Below are 25,243 nucleotides of genomic sequence, written 5' to 3' on the forward strand. Positions count from 1 at the left end.
TTTTTACATGTATCCTTTGAAATCACAAGACAAATCAAAGTCATTATGATCAGACTGGGACTACTTTTTAGTTACCAAGCGCACCCAAGTTCATTGCTTCAATTTACATGTTAATTAACTGTTGGCTTCAGTCAGGGTTTCATCCCGTTCTCAGGCCTTTTAAGTAATGGTCGACAGAAAAACAGCACAAAGGAAGCTGTGTGTTAACAAAACGGGGCAGGGAACGACACATTTACTAATCAACCTAATCAAAGTCTAAGTGAAATGAGGGGCCACTTGAAATGGCTGAAATATTGTCTGCACTCAACCTCAAGGGACCCCTCCCTGTTCAGTTCACACTTTCTACGTGTTTAAATAGGACTTTTGAGGTAAACTAACTGTTAGTAGGACATCACGGCTTAAATGCATCAACTGTTACAATTGTGTTGTGATCACATTATTGGACAAATAATATAAAAATGCTACCACATAACTTTATATAAGAACTCCCCCTAAATATAATCAAAGGGAGAAAAGGCTTTCACTGAATCACTTTTAAATATGATGCGAGTACAATTCTGAATTGCAGAGGGCACTAACCTGATATTAAATCCTGATGAGAAGTCCTACTTCACTCCACTTGGGGGATGATCTTGAAGAGATATTCAAACTGAAATACAAAACACATAAATAATATATCAGAGGTGAAGCCATGCTATGAGCATCACTTGGATTTGTAGGATTATTGGTAACTTCAGACAAGTTTTTTCAGCTTCATTTGGATGTCCTCTGACTCAACTCTCTCCACCAAGGACGGCCCAACTACATAGGTAGACAAGAACTGCACACAGATGGGGAACCTTTAAGGCCGGCAGTCTTACCCAATGGTGTACATAAACTTTGAGAAGCGTTGAAACCACCGGTCGGCCATATTGACAATCCCCATTAGGAGCAGTCCATCATAGGAATGAATGGAATTCTACACTATTTCAATTAAATGTTTCAAGGAACAAATGACATGTATTCACATATTTTTGTTGTTGTGGGGACAGTAACGTTAGCATCTCAAAAAAGGATACATTAAAGAAAATGTTTTCTATATTTATTTCACATTATACAGTTTAAAAAGTACGCATTAAGTCGTCTTCAATATAATAAATGTGGCAAAAACAAATGTAGACAAATGCTTTTCTATAGCTTACAAAATATAATATAACGGTGTGGGCGTGCCCCATCGGTCATCTAGTCTATATATAAATGATTGGTCTTACCCCGTTGTAGCTAACTATTATTATCATCATCCTTACCTACCAAGGTGTATTTAACAGACACACAGCCTATTTCTCCTGGTTTTGAAAAGCGCACAGCAAAGAGTAAGCTAACATTAGCTCGCCGGCAATGAATAAAATAAGATTTCTCTGTTTAGCTCGGAGTTTGTACAGTTAACAGTTAATTATTATTTATATGATATGTACCTGTATATCCAAATCTAAAAGAACAACCTTTGCAATACATTGAGACATAGGAGTCAAGGTGCTATTAATAATCTTCTCCTGCGCTCAGATGTTGTCTGGGCGTCTCTCCCGTTATTTAGCAACAAGGGGTATCGTTTCATCACGTTTTTGTGCAGGTACAAACTTGTTGAAAAAAATATGCTAGAGGTTATTTCAAAATAGGCTCTCTCTTCATTGTAAACATTCATAAAATAAAAATTAAATAATACTTTCGGTATTTAGTCACGAGGCAATGATTCTTTTCACAGTGCATAAAGAACAAAATGTTAATAGAAAAGGTCATTCTCAGATCCAAACGGTGGATTTCCCATTATTTGTTGGAAAATACAAGGCATTTCCCAATTTTTAAAGCTAGCAAGGCTTGCACACACACACACACACACACACGGCAAACGTACAGTATAGTTGTTAATCAAATATCTGTGCAACCAAATGAGCTATTCCTTTTAAAAAACATGTGTAAATAAAAGCCTTTTCTCATTTGACACACAATCACATTTAAGGGCCCACAGAGGCATAATGGTTTCAATCAATTAATTCATGACCAAGACATTTTTATCGCAAACAAACACAGACAAATTATGATTTTGCCTCCACAGCAAAGTTGGCGAACTGTGCCAGTTCAAATGAGTGTGTTCCTATGGCAGGCCAGCCATTCTTTGGTCCCAATACCACAGTATTCTTCCATAGATGATATCCATTCAGCAACCCTGTGGCACATTCCCCCTGAAAATAGACAGGTTTCTATTAGTTAATGTGTCCATATAACACAGATAAATATACGTATGTGTAAAGTATGTGTAAAGGAAAAGGCAGGGAGAGGAAACTAACCACCAAATACTTCCATTTTTTAAGTTGTCTGGTAGAAACAAACACAATTTTACTCTACCAAGAAGTCATTGAAGTCATTTATATGAAAAGAAGAGCTGACAGAGATGCATTTTCATGATAATTATCAGGTTTCCATGGAACTAGTTTTCCTACTGTTTCAGAGATTGAAGTTGTGAACATACCTCGACTGAGGGATAGCGTGTTCCAGCCGTATGCTCTCGTTCCAGAATGACCCTCCGCAAGCACAGTCTCTCCAACTGTGAAACAAATCAGACTTGTAAAACAATAGGCATTAATATATCAATGGCTTGTGCACTACACAACAAAACATTAACTGATAAGCAGGAATTTGTTAAACGCAGGTGTCACTTCAAACAATTTAAAAGGGGTAATCTGCAGTTCAAACACTAAAAAAGTTAAGGGATGGGGCTGGAGAAATGTAACCACTCAGACTCATAGACAGAGCTATGGATTCAAGGACGATATCACAATATCAAAATTATAGATTTAACCATGTTTTGAGTCTATACAGTTTTTGTTTATGATAACATTGTTCACAAACATTGGCGCCCCGGCAAAATAAATAGTGGGGGTACGCCGTACTGGTAAAACATGATCCTATAACAATAATGAAAACAAAATGTCAAAACTGTAGGCTATTACAGCATTATTTATCATTACCTCACGTCTGAGGCATGAAACATCAAATCAAATGTTATTTGTCACATACACATGGTTACCAGATGTTAATGCGAGTGTAGCGAAATGCTTGTGCTTCTAGTTCTGACAATGCAGTAATAACCAACGAGTAATCTAACCTAACAATTTCACAACAACTACCTTATGCGTGTAGGGATGAAGAATATGTACATAAAAATATATGAATGAGTGATGGTAAAGAACGGCATAGGCAAGATGCAGTAGATGGTATTGCGTACAGTATATACATATGAGATGAGTAATGTAGGGTATGTAAACATTAAGTGGCATAGTTTAAAGTGGCTAGTGATACATTTTTACATACATTTTTACATTATTAAAGTGGCTGGAGTTGAGTCAGTATGTTGGCAGCAGCCACTCAATGTTAGTGGTGGCTGTTTAACAGTCTGATGGCCTTGAGATAGAAACTGTTTTTCAGTCTCTCGTTCCCTGCTTTGATGCACCTGTACTGACCTCGCCTTCTGGATGATAGCGGGGTGAACAGGCAGTGGCTCGGGTGGTTGTTGTCCTTGATGATCTTTATGGCCTTCCTGTGACATCGGGTGGTGTAGGTGTCCTGGAGGGCAGGTAGTTTGCCCCCGGTGATGCGTTGTTCAGACCTCACTACCCTCTGGAGAGCCTTACGGTTGTGGGCGGAGCAGTTGCCATACCAGGCGGTGGATACAGCCCGACAGGATGCTCTCGATTGTGCATCTGTAAAAGTTTGCGAGTGCTTTTGGTGACAAGCCAAATTTCTTCAGCCTCCTGAGGTTGAAGAGGGGCTGCTGCGCCTTCTTCACCATGCTGTCTGTGTGGATGGACCAATTCAGTTTGTCCATGATGTGTACGCCGAGGAACTTAAAACTTACTACCTTCTCCACTACTGTCCCATCGATGTGGATAGGGCGGTGCTCCCTCGGCTGTTTCCTAAAGTCCATAAACATCTCCTTTGTTTTGTTGACTTTGAGTGAGAGGTTATTTTCCTGACACCACACTCCGAGGGCCCTCACCTCCTCCCTGTAGGCCATCTCGTTGTTGTTGGTAATCAAGCCTACCACTGTAGTGTCGTCCGCAAACTTGATGATTGAGTTGGAGGCGTGCATGGCCACGCAGTCGTGGGTGAACAGGGAGTACAGGAGAGGGCTCAGAACGCACCCCTGTGGGGCCCCAGTGTTGAGGATCAGCGGGGTGGAGATGTCGTTACCTACCCTCACCACCTGGGGGCGGCCCGTCAGGAAGTCCAGTACCCAGTTGCACAGGGCGGGGTCGAGACCCAGGGTCTCGAGCTTGATGACGAGTTTGGAGGGTACTATGGTGTTAAATGCTGAGCTGTAGTCGATTAACAGCATTTTCACATAGGTATTCCTCTTGTCCAGATGGGTTAGGGCAGTGTGGTTGCGATTGTGTCGTCTGTGGACCTATTGGGGCGGTAAGCAAATTGGAGTGTGTCTAGGGTGTCAGGTAGGGTGGAGGTGATATGGTCCTTGACTAGTCTCTCAAAGCACTTCATGATGACGGAAGTGAGTGCTTAGGGGAGGTAGTCGTTTAGCTCAGTTACCTTAGCTTTCTTGGGAACAGGGACAATGGTGGCCCTCTTGAAGCATGTGGGAACAGCAGACTGGGATAAGGATTGATTGAATATGTTCGTAAACACACCAGCCAGCTGGTCTGTGCATGCTCTGAGGACGCGTCTGGGGATGTCGTCTGGGCCTGCAGCCTTGCGAGGGTTAACACGTTTAAATGTTTTACTCAAGTCGTCTGCAGTGAAGGAGAGTCCGTACGTTTTGGTAGCGGGCGTGTCAGTGGCACTGTATTATCCTCAAAGCGAGCAAAGAAGTTGTTTAGGAGCAAGACATCCTGGTCCGCGACAGGACTGGTTTTCTTTTTGTAATCTGTGATTGACTGTAGACCCTCCCACATACCTCGTGTCTGAGGCATTGAATTGCGACTCTACTATGTCTCTATACTGACGCTTAGCTTGTTTGATTGCCTTGCGGAGGGAATAGCTACACTGTTTGTATTCGGTCATGTTTCCGGTCACCTTGCCCTGGTTAAAAGCAGTGGTTCGCGCTTTCAGTGTCGCGCGAACGCTGCCATCAATCCACGGTTTCTGGTTTGGAAATGTTTTAATAGTTGCTGTGGGTACGACATCGCCGATGCACTTGCTAATAAACTCGCTCACCGAATCAGCGTATTCCAATGTTGTTGTTTGACGCAATGCGGGACATATCCCAATCCACGTGATCGAAGCAATCTTGAAGCGTGGAATCAGATTGGTCGGAACAGCATTGAACAGACCTGAGCGTTCCTGTTTTAGTCTCTGTCTATAGGCAGGGAGCAACAAAATAGAGTCGTGGTCAGCTTTTCCAAAAGGAGGGCGGGGGAGGGCCTTATATGCATCGCTGAAATTAGAATAACAATGATCCAGGGTTTTACCAGCCCTGGTAGCTTCAGATTAGCCTTGTTAAAATCCCCAGCTACAATGAATGCAGCCTCAGGATATGTGGTTTCCAGTTTACATAGAGTCAAATAAAGTTCGTTCAGGGCCATTCTCAGTCTGCTTGGGGGGGAATATATGCGGCTGTGATTATAAATCGAATTCTGTTGGTAGATAATGCGGTCGACATTTGATTGTGAGGAATTCTAAGTCAGGTGAACAGAAGGACTTGAGTTTCTGTATGTTGTTATGATCACACCACGTCTCGTTAATCATAAGACATACCCCCCCACGTCTCTTCTTATCAGAAGGATGCTTGTTTCTGTCGGCGCGATGCGTGAAGAAACCAGCTGGCTGTACTGACTCCAATAGAGTGTCTCGAGTGGGCCATGTTTCCATGAAGTAAAGAACGTTACAGTATTTTATGTCTCTCTGGAATGCTACCCTTTTTCGGATTTCATCAACCTTGTTGTCAAAAGACTAGACATTGGCGAGTAGTATGCTCGGGAGCGGTGCGCAATGTGCCCATCTCCGGAGCCTGACCAGAAGACCGCTTCTTCTGCCCCTTTTACGGGGTCGTTGTTTTGGTTCGGCGGCTGGGATCCGATCCATTGTCCTGGGTGGTGGGCAAAACAGAGGATCCGCTTCGGGAAAGTCGTATTCTTGGTAGTAATGGTGAGTTGAAGTTGCTCTTATCTCAGATAGTTCCTCCCGATTGTATGTAATAAAACCTAAGATTACCTGTGATACCAATGTAAGAAATAACACGTAAAAAAACAACACTGCATAGTTTCCCAGGAACGAGAAGCGAGGCTGCCATCTCTGTGAGTGAATCAACTTGAAAGCGGGTGGTATAGCCTATGTTCCAAAATGCCATATGGTTCGAGGAAAACACTGACATTTTGCCAAGGCAGAGATGAGTGGCCGAAAACCGAGACTTGCACGGACAGCAATGGAGCCATTAATTCTGTCACCAAATAGCATGACACTGAGTGTTTAGTGGAGCTATTAATTCTGTCACCAAATAGCATGACACTGCGGTGTTTAGTGGAGCATTTAATTCTGTCACTAAATAGCATGACACGGTGGTGTTTAGTGGAGCCATTCATTCTGTCACCAAATAGCATGACACTGCGGTGTTTAGTGGAGCCATTCATTCTGTCACTAAATAGCATGACACGGCGGTGTTTAGTGCAACAGAAGTAGTCTCTTTCCATTCACTGTTGCCAGAGATAAGTTGCCAGTCGATAAAGGTGCGCAGGAAACCTACTAAAGGAGCCCTTTGAAGTGATTGTTGTAAAAGGTCAGACATACAGAAGCTATTGAATTAATAGGGATTCTAAACATAAATCTATGATCAGCAGTTTGACCAAGACGCACCTCCAACAACACATAACCCCTCACATTATTCTGCCCCAAAACAATGAGAACTTCTCTCACTCAGTGGCATGAGGGCTACTTAAGTGAGCGCTGATGCTGCCTCATGATAAGATATGCCCACTTTGCCAAAAATATTTATCTTATCCATGTTCAGCGCGCCTCTGCAGGGTGCTGTTGGAGAGACGCAGCACTGCAGGGCTCCATCAAGTCAATTTAACATAAATTAGGCCTGTGTAGCCTACAGTAGAAAGAGTAGCCTGTGGAGTAGCCTTTTCTGTAGCCCCAGACTGGAGACCAAATGTATTACAATGTCATGAAACAGACACTTTAAAATCCTTAACTTATTAATGAGGAGAGAGTGAGTGCAGGAGAGAAAAACGGCAAGCGGGCAGACATCAGCTTTAGAGTGGCATAGTCAAACAGACAGACAGTAAATGGTGCTGAAAGTAATTCATTTCAACAATTGTCTTCATTTTAATTTGATTTCATTTAAAGACCTCCAAGTCTGGGAACGGCTTGGTGTGTATCAGTAAAACCAGGGCTTAAATTCATTGAGGGTATGCCATACTGTTCATTTAAGTAAAATGCAAAAAGGATACCCATTAGCTTTATATTTTGAACTAAATAAAAGCCTCCAGATAATGCAAAGTGTACTATAAAAATGTTTAACTCTGTGGTGCCTTACGCTACAAACAAGCTTTTAAATGCCCACAAAAGACATGACTGATGCATATGGGATATATCGATTAGTCTCTATGACATTCTGAAGCTGAGCTGCGGAATGTATAGCTATTCTGTCCCAGGCAGCATTTAGGGAAACACTTCTGTTGTTGGGCTAAGCAACGGACAAGTAGTAAGCAGTTGAAGTTTCCATTTTTCTGTGTTGGTTGAGCCGCCTGTGTGTTTGGACAGGTAACTTTTTAAAGTGCCTGGTTAGATTCATACTCTAATATTAAATTATTTGCAAAGAGAAACCGTTTCTTTGTAAACAAGACACTCTGGTTTGACATTGGACAAATATGGTAAGAATGCATATTTCTCTATCCATTCTTCCCTGAAACTTCTATTTTCATGATCCACCTTTCTTTTGAGACTTTCAGAGCTACATTTTCTGTTGAATGCAAGCTGTTTTTCCCCAATTAACGCACAAAGAAAAATTTAAAAAACTAATTTAAGAAGGATCTTGGTGATTTTATCACAGTACTCAGATTGAAAATATTAGGATATATTATTGACATTGTACTGATTTATATATCCTACTAATCAGATATGTTAAATTGGGTTTAATTTGTAGCATAGGTCTATGAATTGGGCGGCCATTATGTTCTGTTCTGCCGACTATTAGCTGAGAAAAATGGTCCCAAGTCCAAACCTATTGCCGACCCCTCCTGAATTCTATTCTAGTTTAGAGGGGATAAGTTGGGGGTGGTAATGTTTTGTCTAGCCTAGGGCGGCAGAATGTAAAGGGCCACTCATAAATGTTTTGGGTGCACGAGCGTGCACACACAGGAGGTCCAGTACCAGGAAGAACTTAAATATACTTTCACCCCTGTATAAGAGTGTCTGCTAAATGACTAAAATGTAAAATCTCTTTCAATGGATAATCGACATTGAGATGCCTTTTAAGTTCTAGACTAGGCTGAACCTGTGTCTGGAAAAATGTCCATCCATTTACATTTATTTTGAGTAAAATACTGACCAAGGTCATTGGTGACTTTGTAGGAGCCATCTGCAAACACCCAGAAGAAGATTCCTTTGGCGCTGCGGACCGACCCGCCTCCTTTGTCCACTCTGGCTGCGATGAACACTCCTCCAGTCTTCACCGTCTCCATGAAGACATCACAGCTCACTGTCAGGTTCTGCCTGGAAAACATACAGTATACACCAATACAATTCCACACTGTAAAATGCACTCTTTCTTGACCCGTTTTCCTGTCCAGTAATTACACGCACCAGTTTCATAAGACATTTGTAGCACATCAAGGCAGATAAAAGTAATAAAAGCTCTTTCTAATTAATGTTATTATCATGACTTGAGCAGGAGTCTAAGAAGTTTCCCCTTGGTACAGATCTAGGATCAGCTTCCCCTGCCCCAATCATAACCTTAACCATTAGTGGGGGAAATACAAAACTAACCCTAGATCAACAACTAGGGGCAACTTCACCCTATACCTCGCCCCCCACTTCCCCTGCCCTGATTCCTCACGATTTATAGTCACCGATCACGCTAATGGTCTGTTCGGCATCTGCTGCCCAGTGTGACCACCTGGCGCAGGGTGAAGACATGAGGACCAGGGTCCGTCAGGTTTATGTAATACTCAAACACCCCCCGTCTGGTCAGCAAAGTCTGGGGCCTCAGATAAGGAAGGGATCGCTGCAGAGAGAGAGAAACAGAGAGAGAGCAAGCACAAAAGAGAACAGCATTGAAGGTGAACAAACCATCGGAAATCTAGCAAGGAAAGTGTAAGGGAAAAAAAAAACTGTCCACACCAAAACATATCCAACGTAACCGCTCATGAAAGTTAGTTTGGAGATGTGAAATGTCACAGGGGGAGAAATATCATACTGTGCAAGACTCAAAACACGATCCAAAGACAAGATGACACTCTGTCTAACACTTTCAGAAGCTTGGGCACACACCTCTGGTATAAAAAAAATCTACACAGTTGAAGTGGGAAGTTTACATACACCACAGCCAAATACATTTAAACTCAGTTTTTACAAATTCCCTGTCTTAGGTCAGTTAGGATCACTACTTTATTTTAAGAATGTGAAATGTCAGAATAATAGTAGAGAGAATGATTTATTTCAGCTTTTATTTCTTTCATCACATTCCCAGTAGGTCAGAAGTTTACATACACTCAAATAGTATCTGGTAGCATTGCCTTTAAATTGTATAACTTGTGGAAGGCTACCCCAAAAGATTTGACCCAAGCTTCTCACAATAAGTTGGGTGATTTCTGGCCCATTCCTCCTGACAGAGATGGTGTTACTGAGTCAGGTTTGTAGGTCTCCTTGCTCGCACGCGCTTTTTCCGCTCTGCCCACAGATTTTCTATAGAATTGAGGTCAGGGCTTTGCGATGTCCATTCCAATACCTTGACTTTGTTGTCCTTAAGCCATTTTGCCACAACTTTGGAAGAATGCCTTGAGTTATTGTCCATTTGGAAGACCCATTTGCGACCAAGCTTCAACTTCCTGACTGATGTCTTGAGATGTTGCTTCAATATATCTACATACTTTTCCTCCCTAATGAGCCATCTATTTTGAAGTGCACCAGTCCCTCCTGCAGCAAAGCACCCCCACAACATGATGCTGCCACCCCCGTGCTTCACGGTTGGGATGGTGTTCTTCGGCTTGCAAGCATCCCCCTTTTTCCTCAAAACATAATGATGGTCATTATGGCCAAACAGTTATATTTTTGTTTCATCAGACCAGAGGACATTTCTCCAAAAAGTAAGCTCTTTGTCCCCATGAGCAGTTGCAAACCATAGTCTGGCTTTTTTCTGGCAGTTTTGAAGCAGTGGCTTCTTCCTTGCTGAGCGGCCTTTCAGGTTATGTCGATATAGGACCCGTTTTACTGTGGATAGACTGTAGATACTTTTGTACCAGTTTCATCCAGCATCTTCACAAGGTCCTTTGCTGTTGTTCTGGGATTGATTTGCACTTTTCGCACCAAAGTACATTCATCTCTAGAAGACAGAACACGTCTCCTTCCTGAGTGGTATGACGGCTGTGTGGTCCCATGGCGTTTATACTTGCATACTATTGTTTGTACAGATGAACGTTGTACCTTCAGGTGTTTGGAAATTGCTCCCAAGGATGAACCAGACTTGTGGAAGTCTACAATTCTTTTTCTAAGGTCTTGGCCGTTTTCTTTTGATTTTCCCATGATGTCAAGCAAAGAGGCACTGAGTTTGAAGGTAGGCCTTGAAATACATCAACAGGTACACCTCCAATTGATATCAATTAGCCTATCAGAATCTTCTAATTTTCTGGAATTTTTCAGTGTACGTAAACTTCTGACCCACTGGAATTGTGATACAGTGAGTTATAAGTGAAATAATGTCTGTATACAATTGTTGGAAAAATGTACTGACCTGCACAAAGTAGTTGTCCTAACTGACTTGCCAAAACTATAGTTTGTTAACAAGGAACTTGTGGAGTGGTTGAAAAATGAGTTTTAATGACACCAACTTAAGTTTATGTAACTATCCTACTTCGACTGTATATATGTACATAAAAAGATCACAGTTGTCAGAGGAGTAAGTTTACCTTTAAGGGGCTCAGTTTCTTGAAGAAGAATGGCTTTTTAGTCTTGAAGTCAAACCTCGACTGCCATACCTTTAGTTCCCTGATCGAGGCCTATGAAAGAGACACGTTTACTAAGACAAAGTAGCCTTTTAATCATTAACAGGCATGCAATAACTGTAACAATACTCACAAAAGATCCATTGAGTTGGAATGTTACATTCTGGGGTGTGACATTGAAGGGCGGGAGTGGAGGCCTTACGCACACAGAATGATCATGAGTCTGAAAGATAGAGAAATAAACATCACATTTCACAGTCCTATTGTGTCACAGACAATTTAATCTACAAACAAACTATGGTCACAACACGGTCCTTGCATCAACCGACAGTGGAAGCGAGCTGATAACTCACCGGACTTCCTTCTACTAGCTAAAGCTTAGATCGGAGGCTCCTGGGAAAGCACAGCTTAGTATGAAAGAGAGAGCCTGAGGAAATTGTTGACTTTCTCCAAAGAGAGCTTTACTAGAATGGACTATTCAAATTAGAAAATGGTTCAAAGCAGTGTACAATCAACAAAATAATGAAGCCTTCTACTAACATTAGATAGAATAAATATTCAGTTTAACAGACATAATATACAGGAAGATAAATACCGACCATGGTTTCTATGACGACGGTGAGGTTTTTCCTTGCTGTCAGTCAGTGTGACATAGCTTCCCCCGTTTGCCAGATGCCCAACGGTCTGCAGGTAGGTCCATCCAGGCTGGCTAAACTGGGTGGTGTGTGCTAGGAGACAATATTGTCAAATGTAAATCAAATATTCAAATTATTCTATGAAGTCTTTCTACATTAGCAGTTGTCACGAAATGTGAGATGCTGAGAGCTGCTTTTGGGGAAGCTTCATATAATAGCGAAACTGTAAGAAGGTCATCAAACATCATTGTGCTAATCTGTACCTACTTTGGAAGTGTTAACAAGTGTAACTCATAACAAAATATATGAAAAACAACAATTTGAGGGTGAACCAGAGGGTTCTTTTAAGTGCAGAGGGTTACCAGTTGTCCAGATGGGTGATTCCACCACATAGTTCCCAGTCCAGGGCTCCTCTGCTGTCATCAAGCCATCTCGCCAAAAGGGAAGATCCTCATAGTAACTGGCTACCAGGTTCCAGGATATGGTGCTGAACAAACATATGTTTCATTTCGCCACAGGTTTTTATTTTAGCTGTTCTTAAATATGAGGCACACAAACACTGAGTGTACAAAACATTAAGAACACGGTCCTAATATTGAGTTGCTTCACCTTTTGCTCTCAGAATAGCCTCAATTAGTCGGGGCATGGACTCTACAAGGTGTCGAACATTTTCCACAGGGATTCTGGCCCATGTTGACTAATGTTTTCCAAACTTGTATCAAGTTGGCTAGATGTCGTTTGGGTGGTGGACCATTCTTGATACGCACAGGCAACTGTTAAGCGTGAAAAACCCAACGATGTAGCTGTGCTTGACACACTCTAACCTGTGCGCCTGGCACCTACTGCCATAACCCATTCAAAGGCACTGAAATATTTTATCACCCTCTGAAGAGCACACATACACAATCCATGCCTCAATTGTCTCGAGACTTAAAAATATTTCTTTAACCTGTCTCCTCTCCTTCATCTACACTGATTGAAGTGGATTTAACAGGTGACATCAACTAGGGATCATACCCTTCACCTGGATTTACCTGGTCAGTTATGTCATGTCCCTAATGTACACTCAAGTGTTGGCTTCTTCATCGAGGTTCAGAAGAGGGTGAGTAAAGAGGGCAACATAAAGGAGAGTGTGAGCCGTAGCTACGTAGTGTGAGTAAAATAACATGCTCAGAACGTGATCCGGATCCTTAGCTTTGATAAAGAGATTGAGAAAGATTTCTGTAAGGCTGGGGGCAAAAACTCCGTATTCTCAGCCAGGGCCTTAATTGACAACTAACTCTATTTAGTCTAACAACAAAAGACAACTATTTCAATCGCAGACAGAGTACCAAAATAAAAAAATTACACATTTCAGCATCTCTGTGACAATTGACCATAAATTATCTAAGCAGGCTCAACTTGTCTAACTGCTAAGTTCACTTGCCCATGGTCAATAGGGCAACCCTTAATGTCAATCCTTGGGTAAGTCATAGAACGACCTTCTCACTGTTGCCGTACTTAGGCTGATTTTGTGTACAAATAAATAAAACGTACGCAGTCATGAGTCCGTTGACATAGTTCTGGTTGAGAATGCGGGACCAGCAGCCTCCCCCCACCTCGTCATTGAAAGTGCTATAGTCTTCCACAGCTTCTTCTGTGTCTTCCGGGCCTCCATCACTGAGGTGGTGCCTGGGTAGTGGGCCCTGTCAGGCCACACACATGGAATGGTATGAATGTGATGAACATACACGCGCGCATACAAACACATGTTCACACACATACGTATACAGACATACAGTATCAGTTAAAAGTTTGGACACACCTACTCATTCAAAAGTTATTTATTTTTACTACTTTCTACATTGTAGAAAGACATCAAAACTATGAAACAACACATACATCGTGAAAAAAAAATAAGCACTGTGAATGCAGAATGTAGTCCTGAGGAATACTTTCTGAAAGGATGGAAGAAATGCTTCATGCAGTAAATGGAAGAGGTGGTCTCTTCAAGAGATGACGCAGCAGAATTCACAGAAACACTCTCCTACCCTATCACATCAACTGCTTCGTCCAGCTCTCGATCGACAAGCACTGAGTAGGTTATGGGCTGCCATAGGTTATCACTGGCTATGATTCTGACCTTCTCCAAACCCCCCTTATCCAGAGTGTGCCGCAGCAGCTACCCAGTGACAGAGAGAGAAAGGTGAGTGAGAAGGTGATGAGGTATTGAAGAACCATGGACTACATTATTGTATTCACCTTTTACTTTAACATATGCCAGCGCCATGTAATAGATGCATCTTAGATACTAGAGCGGACACATTCTCTATTAGTAGATAATCAACTCCTGGTAAATGCAATGTCTTGGGACTTCCATGAATATATGCCCTAAATAAGATTATCCAGATGAATTATGAAGAATGTATTTACATTTGTACTGGTGCACTGAAATGCACTTAAAACAAAGTTTGGATTACCAGGAGTTGACTGTAATTGCGTTAGTCATCTACATCTCCTGACTGCTCAGGCATCTGAAGTAAAAACAGCCACCAACATTCAGCTTATTGGCTAGTCTGAACACAACAGAGCAATCACAGTTATGAAACGGGATGGCATCACGCAGACTTCCTTATCGCTTGCCTGCCAAGTGTTCTAGAAGGGTGGAGTGGAATAACTAACTGGTGACAAAAACTAACTGAAAGACCGTTCAGTTCCTCAATCACCTTAACTGGCATCTGGGTTTAATGATGCAATGTTATTTAACACTTTACTTAGGTGAAAATGCATCTGAGAGTATGATTGTTTGGTATGGAGCAGTGCATTTATAGACCTACAGAACACTATTGCCTACACCACATCTACAGAGAGAAATACCTGTGAAATGACTTAGCTTCACGTGAGAAATACCCTGCCATGGAAGAAACCGAGTGAGACGGAGTGAGTAGGAATAGCAGGGGCTGTTTTGTGTCTCTTCAGAGCAAGTTGTGGTCCAAGTTGTCCCCTACTTAACCTACCACCTCGACAGCGTTGTTGAGGTACGGGTCTACAACCATAGCATTGGAAATGTCCCAGTCACCGTCAGCTGTGATGATACCCACACCGGTTAAGGCAACTTTATCCAACGTGTCTCAGAGCACCTTGGTCACAAATTAAATGCTCTCAGATGCAAACAGCTGATCTATCTTGATAGGATTTTGATGTATTTATGAACAATTGTATACCTCTGCATCTCTCTCTGCCAATTGCATATAGACCTAAATTAACAAAATGGCTGCAATAGTAAAACCAAATGTTAGTGGCTGTTTGTTTCTTCTAAGACAGTTCACATTGTGTAAAATGCTAATGGCTGCTAAAATAGGGAGAGAAAACCTTACAAATCCAAACCTTGATGTACTTGCTGTCAAATTTATTTTCATTCCAGATCTATATAGTTAGAAAACATCAACAGCATATGTTTAAACAGGTGGGTAGATTGAAGGAACACATACAGTATGTAGATCGTGATGGTATCCAATTAGCTGAAGTTAAGATAACTAACTTAGGAGTCACTGGCTTACTGGTGCTCTTCCATGCCGTCCCTAGGAGGGGTGCGTCACTTGAGTGGGTTGAGTCACTGACGTGATCTTCCTGTCTGGGTTGGCGCCCCCCCTCCCCTTGGGTTGTGCCGTGGCGGAGATCTTTGTGGGATATACTCGGCCTTGTCTCAGGATGGTAAGTTGATGGTTGAAGATATCCTTCTAGTGGTGTGGGGGCTGTGCTTTGGCAAAGTGGGTGGGGTTATATCCTGCCTGTTTGGCCCTGTCCGGGGGTATTATCAGATGGGGCCACAGTGTCTCCTGACCCCTCCTGTCTCAACCTCCAGTATATATGCTGCAGTAGTTTATGTCGGGGGGCTAGGGTCAGTCTGTCATATCTGGAGTACTTCTCCTGTCTTATCCGGTGTCCTGTGTGAATTTAAGTATGCTCTCTAAATCTTTCTTTCTTTCTTTTGGAGGACCTTAGCCCTAGGACCATGCCTCAGGACTACCTGGCATGACTCCTCCTTGCTGTCCCCAGGCCACCTGGCCGTGCTGCTGCTCCAGTTTCAACTGTTCTGCCTGCGACTATGGAACCCTGACCTGTTCACCGGGCGTGCTACCTGTCCCAGACCTGCTGTTTTCAACTCTCTAGAGACAGCAGGAGTGGTAAAGATACTCTTAATGATCGGCTATGAAAAGCAAACTGACATTTACTCCTGAGGTGCTGACCTGTTGCACCCTCGACAACTACTGTGATTATTATTATTTGACCATGCTGGTCATTTATGAACATTTGAACATCTTGGTCATGTTCTGTTATAATCTCCACCCGGCACAGCCAGAAGAGGACTGGCCACCCCTCATAGCCTGGTTCCTCTCTAGGTTTCTTCCTAGGTTTTGGCCTTTCTAGGGTGTTTTTCCAAGCCACCGTGCTTCTACACCTGCATTACTTGCTGTTTGGGGTTTTAGGCTGGGTTTCTGTATAGCACTTTGAGATATCAGCTGATGTAAGAAGGGCGATATAAATACATTTGATTTGATAAGGCCTGCTTTTTTTTACCCTTATTTTACCAGGTAAGGCCTGCTTTTCTTTTGAAGTCAGAAAGAGTCTATCAGCTACATTTATGCCTAAACTATGGTGATATTTTATATATGAATGCTTCCGCTCAGTGTGTGAGATCAATTGACACCCTTTACCATGGAGCATTAAGACTTATTTTAAACGTAAAAACTCTTATGTAACACTGCATTCTGTAAACCAGGGTTGGCTGCATTGGTGTAAAGTACTTAAGTAAAACTATTTTAAAGTACTATTTATGTAGATTTTTGGGGTATCTGTACTTTACTATTTATATTTTTCACAACTTTTACTTCACTATATTCCTAAAGAAAAGTTGGTACTTTTTACATTTTCCCTGACACCCAAAAGTACTCGTTACATTTTGACAGGAAAATGGTCCAATTCACACACTTATCAAGAGAACATCCCTGGTCATCTCTGCCTCTGATCTGGCAGACTCACTAAACACAAATGCTTAGTTGTAAATTATGTCTGAGTGTTGGAGTGTGCGTCTGGCTATCCGTCAATAACAAAAAAACAAGACAATTGTGCTGTCTGGTTTGCTTAATATAACTTGAAATTATTTATACTTTTACTTAAGTACATTTTAGAAATTCCATTTACTTTTGATAATTAAGTATATTTAAAAACAAATACTTTTTTACTTTTACTCAAATAGTATTTTACTTGCTGACTTTCACATTTTATATCAAGGTACCTTAACTTTTACTCAAGTATGACAATTTAGTACTTTCTCCACCACTGGTTGGCTGGTCTTCTCTAGTCACTCGTATGCTCAGCCACTGGTATACTTTTATTTACAAAGCTATTTTGGCTTTACTGCCATTTTATTTGGGCATTTCTATTCTTCAAAAACGTGGTGGGTACTCTCTTCATTCTCAGGACTTTATCCTGCTAACTGTTAGAAATGTCCGAACTCAATTTGGTAAAAGGGGTCGAATGAAAATCCGTACAAAATAGTTTTAAAACTGGAAGAACTTGTCCTGATTGGTGTTTTTAAATAATTGCTGACAGATTTTGAGGCTGATTCCTTGACCTGTCAATGTTTTTAAATGTGCTGTTCTATGATTTCATTATACTCCTGTGATTTTTACTAGATTACTTGTAGTTTTTCATGTTGTCTGTAATTGTGTAATGAATTGGTGCTGCCTATCTTGGACAGGACACCCTTGAGAAAGAGATTTAAAATCTCAATGAGCCCTTCCTGGTTAAATAAATTACAATATTCTCAATATACAACCCACAAAAACAAATAGAATACACCCCCCAACATAATCAATATCCAGGTCATGGTACTGCTTGGCTCCTAAGATCCAGGACACCACGTAGGATGCAGTTATATCAGGAAAGTCGTTTGGCCAGTTCTTCCCTTGCCCAACCCAACCTGGGAAGGCCCACGGCAAGCCTACAGGTACAAGAGGTAACATTAACAGAGACCATTGTTAGAGAAAGACCACAGCTGACGCTTATCTAACAGCCTATGCAAAATTTGACACACTAGCTACAAGTCTTACCTGTGATCATCATACCAAATATATCCAGCGCTTGGCTTGGGCAGGAGCACACCAGAACAGAGTGAGTTAATCCACCTCCCCTAGCTCAAAAGTATTGCAAAGTTCCCGCACATAAATATAAACGGTACCGGCACCTATTTCAGTCCAAGTTAAGCACTGGATATACCCAACTGAATATCTTCTGATTTGAAAGGCAAACATGTCTATAATGAACCAAAAAGAAACACCACAAACCCCAACCAGGAGTCATGGATTACAGGCAACATCCACACTGAGCTAAAGGATAGAGCTGCTGCTACAGTGCCTTGCGAAAGTATTCGGCCCCCTTGAACTTTGCGACCTTTTGCCACATTTCAGGCTTCAAACATAAAGATATAAAACTGTATTTTTTTGTGAAGAATCAACAACAAGTGGGACACAATCATGAAGTGGAACGACATTTATTGGATATTTCAAACTTTTTTAACAAATCAAAAACTTAAAAATTGGGCGTGCAAAATTATTCAGCCCCCTTAAGTTAATACTTTGTAGCGCCACCTTTTGTTGCGATTACAGCTGTAAGTCGCTTGGGGTATGTCTCTATCAGTTTTGCACATCGAGAGACTGACATTTTTTCCCATTCCTCCTTGCAAAACAGCTCGAGCTCAGTGAGGTTGGATGGAAAGCATTTGTGAACAGCAGTTTTCAGTTCTTTCCACAGATTCTCAATTGGATTCAGGTCTGGACTTTGACTTGGCCATTCTAACACCTGGATATGTTTATTTTTGAACCATTCCATTGTAGATTTTGCTTTATGTTTTGGATCATTGTCTTGTTGGAAGACAAATCTCCGTCCCAGTCTCAGGTCTTTTGCAGACTCCATCAGGTTTTCTTCCAGAATGGTCCTGTATTTGGCTCCATCCATCTTCCCATCAATTTTAACCATCTGCCCTGTCCCTGCTGAAGAAAAGCAGGCCCAAACCATGATGCTGCCACCACCATGTTTGACAGTGGGGATGGTGTTTTCAGGGTGATGAGCTGTGTTGCTTTTACGCCAAACATAACGTTTTGCATTGTTGCCAAAAAGTTCAATTTTGGTTTAATCTGACCAGAGCACCTTCTTCCACATGTTTGGTGTGTCTCCCAGGTGGCTTGTGGCAAACTTTAAACAACACTTTTTATGGATATCTTTAAGAAATGGCTTTCTTCTTGCCACTCTTCCATAAAGGCCAGATTTGTGCAATATACGACTGATTGTTGTCCTATGGACAGAGTCTCCCACCTCAGCTGTAGATCTCTGCAGTTCATCCAGAGTGATCATGGGCCTCTTGGCTGCATCTCTGATCAGTCTTCTCCTTGTATGAGCTGAAAGTTTAGAGGGACGGCCAGGTCTTGGTAGATTTGCAGTGGTCTGATACTCCTTCCATTTCAATATTATCGCTTGCACAGTGCTCCTTGGGATGTTTAAAGCTTGGGAATTTTTTTTGTATCCAAATCCGGCTTTAAACTTCTTCACAACAGTATCTCGGACCTGCCTGGTGTGTTCCTTGTTCTTCATGATGCTCTCTGCGCTTTTAACGGACCTCTGAGACTATCACAGTGCAGGTGAATTTATACGGAGACTTGATTACACACAGGTGGATTGTATTTATCGTTATTAGTCATTTAGGTCAATATTGGATCATTCATAGATCCTCACTGAACTTCTGGAGAGAGTTTGCTGCACTGAAAGTAAAGGGGCTGAATAATTTTGCACGCCCAATTTTTCAGTTTTTGATTTGTTAAAAAAGTTTGAAATATCCAATAAATGTCGTTCCACTTCATGATTGTGTCCCACTTGTTGTTGATTCTTCACAAAAAAATACAGTTTTATATCTTTATGTTTGAAGCCTGAAATGTGGCAAAAGGTCGCAAAGTTCAAGGGGGCCGAATACTTTCGCAAGGCACTGTATCAAGGAGTGGGACTCTAACCAGGAAGCATATAAGAAATCCCGCAATGGCCTCCGACGAACCATCAAACAGGCAAAGCGTCAATATAGGACTAAAATTGAATCCTACTACACTGGCTCCGACACTTGTCGGATGTGGCAGGGCTTGCAAAATGTTACAGACTACAAAGGGAAGCACAGCCGAGAGTTGCCCAGTGACACAAGCCTACCAGACGAGCCAAATAACTTCTAAGCTCGCATCAAGGCAAGTAACATTGAAACATGAATGAGAGCGTCAGCTGTTCTGGACGACTGTGTGATCACGCTCTCCGCAGGCAATGTGACTAAGACCTTTAAACAGGTCAACATTCACTAGGCCAGACGGATTACCAGGTGTACTCTGAGCATGCGCTGAACAGCTGGCAAGTGTCTTCACTGACATTTTCAACCTCTCCCTGTCAGACTCTGTAATACCAACATTCAAGCTGACCACCGTAGTCCCTGTGCCCAAGAACACCAAGGTAATCTGCCTAAATGACTACCGACCCATAGCACTCAGGTCTGCAGCCATGACGTGCTTTGAAAGGCTGGTCATGGCTCACATCAACACCATTATCCCAGAAACCCTGGACCCACTCCAATTTGCACACCGCCTCAACAGATCCACAAATTATGCAATCTCTATTGCACTCCACACTGCCCTTTCACACAAAATGAACACATATGTGAGAATGTTATTAATTGACTACAGCTTAGTGTTCAACACCACAGTGCCTTCAATGCTCATCACTAAGCTAAGGACCCTGGGACAAAACACCTCCCTCTGCAACTGGATCCTGGAATTCCTGACAGTCTGCCCCCGGGTGGTAAGCGTAGGTAACAACACATCCGCCACACTGATCCTCAACACAGGGGCCCCTCAGGGGTGTGTGCTCAGTCCCCTCCGGTACTCCCTGTTCACTCATGACTGCACGGCCAGGCACGACTCCAACACCATCATTATGTTTGCTGATGACACAATGACGAGACAGCCTATAGGGAGGAGGTCAGAGACCTGACCATGTGGCGCAATGACAACAACCTCTCCCTCAATGTGATCAAAACAAAGGAGATGATTGTGGACTACAGGAAAAGGAGGACAGATCACGCCCCCATTCTCATTGACGCAGCTGTAGTGGAGCAGGTTGAGAGCTTCAAGTTCCTTGGCATCCACATCACCAACAAACTAACATGGTCCAAGCACACCAAGACAGTCGTGAAGAAGGCACGTCAAAACCTATTCCCCCTCAGGAGACTGAAAAGATTTGGCATGGATCCTCAGATCCTCAAAAGGTTCTACAGCTGCACCGTCGAGAGCATCCTGATGGGTTGTATCACCGCCTGGTATGGCAACTGCTTGGCCTCCAACCGCAATACACTACAGAGGGTAGTGCTTAGGGCCCAGTACATCACCGGGGCCAAGCTTCCTGCCATCCAGGACCTCTATACCAGGCGTTGTCAGAGGAAGGCCCTAAAATTGTTATAGACCCCAGCGAACCTAGTCATAGACTGTTCTCTCTGCTACCGCACGGGCAACCGGAGCGTCAAGTCTAGGTCCAAGAGGCTTCTAAACAGCTTCTACCCCCAAAGCCATAAGATTCCTGAACATCTAATCAAATGGCTACCCAGATTACTTGCATTGCCCCACTTCTATGCTGCTGCTACTCTCTGTTATTATCTATGCAGTCACTTTAATAACTTTTCCTACATGTACATATTACCTCAATTACCCCACATATTGACTCTGTATCGGTACCCACTGTATATAGCCTCGCTATTGTTATATTACTGCTGCTCTTTAATTATTTGTTACTTTTATTTAGAAATTTTCTTAGAACTGCCTTGTTGGTTAAGGGCTTGTAAGTAAGCATTTCACTGTAAGGTCTACATCTGTTGTATTCGGCGCATGTGACAAGTACAATTTGATCTCATTTTTCATGAGGTGAAATCATTTCTGGGATCTTTTTTCCATACGTACAACAGACTTATTTCTCTCAAATTTTGTTGACACATTTGTTTACATCCCTGTTAGTGAGCAAAGACAATCCATCCACCTGACAGGTGTGGCATATCAAGAAGTTGATTAGACAGCATGATCATTGCACAAAAAAGGCCACTCTAAAATGTGCAGTTGTCACACAACACAATGCCACATATGTCTCAAGTTGTGAGAGAGTGCAATTGGCATGCTGACTGCAGGAATGTCCAACAGAGTTGTTGCCAGAGAATTGAATGTTCCTTTCTCTACCATAAGCCACCTCCAACGTCATTTTAGAGAATTTGGCAGGACATCCAACTGGCCTCACAGCTGCAAACCACGAGTAACCACGCCAGCCCAGGACCTTCACATCCGGCTTCTTCTGTGGGATTGTCTGAGGAGGGGTGCTGAGAAGTATTTCTGTCTGTAATAAAGTATTTTTGTGGAGAAAAACAAATTCTGATTGGCTGGGCCTGGCTCCGAAGTGGGTGGCATATGCCCTCCCAGGCCCACTCATGGCTGCACCCCTGCCCAGTCATGTGAAATCCATAGATTAGGGCCAGATGTATTTATTTAAATTGACTGATTTCCTTCTATGAACTGTAACTCTTTGAAATGGTTGCATTTATATTTTTGTTCAGTATAGTGTAGTGTGTTATCCTAATCATAGTAAGGCAGAAAGGCTCTAATGGTCATCCAGCCTCACCTATGAGAGTGATGTTGGGATTCCTCTTCTTGGCTTCTCTCATCAGCCACCACTCATACCCTCTGAAGTAGTTCTCATCGTTCTCATAGTGCATATGTGAGGGTTCTGTTCCATCTAGGGGGGAAAAACTGAATTGAAATGTACTACATTGTAGAATGCAAAATCCTACATGCTAAGTAATTTAACTCAAATAAATGTTTTGCCTGTCATAATTGATAAACACAAAGTATACCTCCCTACGGGCCCTGGCAAAAGTAGTGCACTATAAAGTAAAGGGGAATAGGGTGCTATTTATGAACCTAACATAGGAAGTGCAGGAGGCATTTTCCCATGTTTACCTGTGGTCTGGGCATCACCTCCAATCTCCACTTTCAGGATGTGTAGAGAAGCCCCAAAGTGTTTATTTATTTTTTTTAAATTTTACCCCTTTTTCTCCCCAATTTCCTGGTATCCAATTGTTGTAGTAGCTACTATCTTGTCTCATCGCTACAACTCCCGTACGGGCTCGGGAGAGACGAAGGTTGAAAGTCATGCGTCCTCCGATACACAACCCAACCAAGCCGCACTGCTTCTTAACACAGCACGCATCCAACCCGGAAGCCAGCCGCACCAATGCGCCGGAGGAAACACAGTGCACCTGGCCACCTTGGTTAGCGCACACTGCGCCCAGCCCGCCACAGGAGTCGCTGGTGCGCGATGAGACAAGGACACCCCTACCGACCAAGCCCTCCCTAACCTGGGCGACGCTAGGCCAATTGTGCCCTCCCGGTCGCGGCCTTTTACGACAGAGCCCAGGGACTCTGATGGCACAGCTGGCACTGCAGTACAGCGCCCTTAACCAGTGCACCACCCGGGAGGCCCTCGAAGCCCCAAAGTTTGGCTGCAGACAGCAAATAAAAGTGACATACTGTTATGGATTTTACACTAAGATACGATTAATGAACCCATTAAATGAGATAATAGGTATTTAGTCATGACATAAGAACGTTTACATTTGTAGCTAATTTACTTTGAAAAGGTAGTCCATTATCTGGCTGTGGTAGGGTTCAGCATAATTTACAAGCAGGCGAGATGTTGCCTAAAACAAAGAGGGAAACGTGTCAGAAAGTGACAAAGATTAGATTGTAAATGTACTCTTTTGTTGCATTGATCTTTCTCGTACAGTCGGACCAGGAAGAAGCCTAGTTTTAGCAGCTAGCATTAGCTACTTACCCCTCCACCGCTCAAACCTCCAATGCCATCAAACTCTCTCCCTAATCCGATTTTATCATCCAAAACGTAGATCTCAGGAGTGCAGAGATCAAAACAAACAAACACACAAGGCGTTAGAAAAATATTATTTATAAATCATCCTCATCCTCAATGTTTACAAAAGTCTGGCTGACTACTGTGAGCGATGAAAACGCACAAGTTTTCATATAACCACGTCCCAATGTAGATCATGTGACACAACAAGGTGTATGATATCGAACTTGTTTTCTTACAATGAGACTAGGTAAAGGGAGGGCTTTATTCCAATCAAATCTAAAATCTCTGATGAAGTGTTTTGTCCAAATAATGGTCCAAAAATGTATGCACTTTTTTTGCCTCCAGCCGCCATCAGCTGCCGCCAATGACATACACTAGGTCAACATGGAAACAGGGAGATTTCATCGGTTCCGTGGTGGAAAAAGTACTAAATTGCCATACTTGAGTAAAAGTAAATATACCTTAAAGGGTAGGTAGCATAAACGTAACCACATGTAACATATGCATTTGCATTAGAATATGCATCAAAAGTCCCAATGCAAAGTTACACCTCACCTTTCTATTTTTCGAGTTATTACATAAACTCGATCAGAATTCAGAAGAATGCTAATGTCATGTTGGAAAATGTGATGTAATATGGAGGACCCGTCAAGCCAGCCTATTGTTCCTGTCCTCAGTCGTAGCCTCAGGGTTGTCTGTGATAGCCCTGTGTGTGGTAGCCCTCTCCTTTAGCTTAGCGCCAACCTCATGTTAATCCAGGGGCTTTTGATTGGGGAAGCAGCGAACCTTCACTGTGGGGACAATGTCGCCGATGCATTTCCTAACGAAGCCGGTGACGGAGGTGGTTCGCTCGTTGATGTCATCGGCAGAGATGTCCCGAGACTCGCCGATGACATCAACAAGCTAACCACCTCAGACACCGCATCAGCGCTAGCAAAGCAGTCCTGTAGCATCATTTCTGATTCTGTTGACTATTTCTCAATGGAGGGAGTCACGGGTACTTCAGGTTTGAACTTCTGCTTGTAAACAGGAAGCAGGAGTACGGAGTCATGATCTGATTTGCTGAATAGCGGACAAGGGATGGCCTTGTATGCTTGCTTGCGAGTAGAATAGCATGGGTCGAGACTTCCACTGCGCTCGAGTCGGCACACCATTTGTTGTTAATGAAGAGGCAAACCCCTCCCCTTTCGATTTCCCTGACTCCACTGTCTTGTCCACTCAGTGAATGGAGAATCCATCCAGTTGTATCATGTCCAATAGCCATGTTTCAGAAGAGTAGAGAATATTGCAATTACTAGAGTCCCTTACTAAATCCGCGATCGGAGGTCATCCATCTTATCAAGTGACTGGCCAATAGAATGGAGGGAAAAGGTGGTCGGTTTTCCCTTCGCCTTAATCTCACCAGGACCCCCACTCTCTTGCCTCTGTAAAGATACCCCGTAAATTGGGTCGGAAGTACAGAAAGAGCCCAGGACAGATAAGTCG

The 25,243-nt window shown here is 42.7% G+C and overlaps 1 pseudogene; it reads right to left on the reverse strand.

The window, feature by feature from the left end:
* Nucleotides 1–610: 610 nt before the first annotated feature.
* On the reverse strand, nt 611–24,912 carry LOC139383620 (galactocerebrosidase-like; annotated as a pseudogene).
* Between the last annotated feature and the right edge of the window lie 331 nt (nt 24,913–25,243).

The sequence above is a fragment of the Oncorhynchus clarkii genome, chromosome 25 (genome assembly GCF_045791955.1).
Source record: "Oncorhynchus clarkii lewisi isolate Uvic-CL-2024 chromosome 25, UVic_Ocla_1.0, whole genome shotgun sequence".
Taxonomy (NCBI): domain Eukaryota; kingdom Metazoa; phylum Chordata; class Actinopteri; order Salmoniformes; family Salmonidae; genus Oncorhynchus; species Oncorhynchus clarkii.